The sequence below is a fragment of the Sciurus carolinensis genome, chromosome 2, assembly GCF_902686445.1.
Source record: "Sciurus carolinensis chromosome 2, mSciCar1.2, whole genome shotgun sequence".
Classification (NCBI taxonomy): Eukaryota; Metazoa; Chordata; class Mammalia; order Rodentia; family Sciuridae; genus Sciurus; species Sciurus carolinensis.
Window position 1 is genome coordinate 156947378 of NC_062214.1, and position 2337 is coordinate 156949714.

General features: G+C 45.0%; 1 non-coding gene across 1 annotated transcript; it reads right to left on the reverse strand.

The window, feature by feature from the left end:
- Window positions 1-1807: 1807 nt before the first annotated feature.
- Trnat-ugu (transfer RNA threonine (anticodon UGU)) lies at window positions 1808-1885 on the reverse strand. The gene has a single exon. It is a non-coding gene; the product is annotated as a tRNA-Thr (tRNA).
- Between the last annotated feature and the right edge of the window lie 452 nt (window positions 1886-2337).

Consider the following 2337-nt stretch of genomic DNA (forward strand, 5'->3'; position numbering starts at 1 on the left):
AGAAGGAGACCATGAGAGCTAGAGAGAAAACTGTGGTCTCCTTAGAGAATACCTAAGTGATTGTGGACAGAATACTGGTAGAAAAATGCACAGTAAACCCCATTCTGATGAGGTGTCAGATGGAACTGAGGAACACACTATTGGAAACTGGACAAAAGGACATTTTTGCTCTAAGTAGCAGAGAACTTGGTTGAATTCTCTTGTGGCCTAGTGCTGTGTGTAAAGTAGAATTTGTGAGTGCAGAAATGGGATATTCAGCTGAGGAAATTCTAAACAAGCTGGAAGAAGTCTTCTGATTCCTCTTGACTGCTTATAGTAAAATGCAAGGAAGGAGACATGATTTAAAGATGGAATTATGAATCAAAAGAGAGGCAGAACTCAAGAATTTGGAAAATTGTCAGCCTCTTCATATTGAAACATTCTGCTCGGAAGAGAACAAGTGTATGGCCAAGGAACTATTTGAAAAGGAGATTAGTGTGGATGGACCATCTCAAGGGAAACCAGGTGCTATTCTTGGCTGGGGATGTTAGTCCCCATGCATGGAGATGTTCGAGCCATTTAAACAGAAACCAGGAACTGTTGTCCAAGACAATGGGAGAAGAAGCCCAGAGACATTTCAGAAATCATGGAGCTGCCTCTCTTATCACAAGCCCAGAGTACCAAAACTGGGGATGCAAAGTGATTTTAAAGAAGACTCTCCGGGGAGCTGCCACTGCCTGGCTTCACCTCACCTGACTGACTCTGAACTTCCTGTGCTCCTCTGCACTCCAGATGTGGTTCTGGTGATCCCTGGTCTACATGTGCTTTAGCCAGCCAAAGTTGAGGGATGTGGCTGCTTTCAATCTAGATTTCAAAGGATGCCAGGAGAACCATGGAGCCCAGGCAGAGAACCTAGGCATGAGCAGGGCCACCACAGAGGACCCCCACCAGGGCAAGGCCCAGTGGAGTCTTGGGAAGGGGCCACTCCCACCACTCTGAATCCATAGAACTACTGGTGTCTGATTCCAGCCTGGGAGTGCACAGGCTCACAACCTCTGCTCCTGAGAACCATAGTGTGGGCTGGGTCCAGCAAAGCCATGTGGACAGCAGAGCTGAGAAGGCAGACGAGTGGGTCTGGAAGGCAGTGAACTTGAAGAGCAAAACTCTCGGCCAACATTTATTCTTGAGCCTTAAGATCTCACCATTTCCCTTGCAGCTTGGACTTGTTTGGGACCTGCCACTGCTTTCTTCTTTCCTAGTTGTGCCTTTTGGAATGGGAATGTATATTCTATGCTTGTGCTACCTCTGTCTTTTGGAAGCATGTGACATTGGATTTCAAACTCACAGGTGGAGGACAGTTTGGCTCAAAAGGAACCACAGCTTGAGTCAGACCCATATGTGGTTTAGATATTTAGAGGAGGCTCCAGAATTTAGAGTTGGTAAATTGAAGCTGGAATGAGTTAAGACTTTTGAAATGAAATGAAATGAAATGAAATGAAATGAAATGAAATGAAATGAATTGTGGAATCTAGAAGGATATGAAGTTTTGGAGGACAAAGGTGGAATGCTATGGTCTAAATGTTTGTGCCCCTAAAATTCACAGGTTGAAATACTAATCCCCAAGGTATGGACATACTTATCCCCCATAGTATTAGGGCGTGGGGACTTTTAGAATGATTAGGTCATGAGGGCACAGTTTTCACAGATGGTATTAGTGACCTTCAAAAGGAAAGCCCAGAAGGACTCTCCCCTTCCACCTCTGTTGTGAGAACACATTGTCAGATTGGCCTTGAAAATGGTTCTGGTTTTTTTTTTTTTTTTTTGGGGGCGGGGGGAGGGTGCTGGGGATCGAACCCAGGGCCTTGTGCTTACAAGGCAAGCACTCTACCGACTGAGCTATCTCCCCAGCTCCTAACTTCTGGTTCTTAAGCTACCCAACTTGGAATATTTTGTTACAGTGGCCCAACAAGACTAAGACAAGCAGTTACCTAAGATAAGACTTTTGCTTTATTTAAGCTACTAACTGTTAGTTTCTGCCTCATGCCCACATTGCCTCTGATCAGGAAAGCAAAGGAAAGATTGGAGGTGGCCTGGAATCTTCAGAGTCCATCTTGCCTAGGATTTGAAAACAGGGACTAACTCTGGAGCTCTCACAAGTTCTATCTTGCACTGTTGACAAAGACGATTTATAGAACCCTACTTGGCAGAAAGTGAACATTTCACTGAACCCCTTTTCTTCACAAAATAGGTGTCCTTGAGTGAGTCATTGGTAGCATAGGTGCCTTGAGTGACTAGTAGGTGGCATAGGAGTCCTTGAGTGACTAGTAGGTGGCATAGGTGTCCTTGAGTGACTAATAG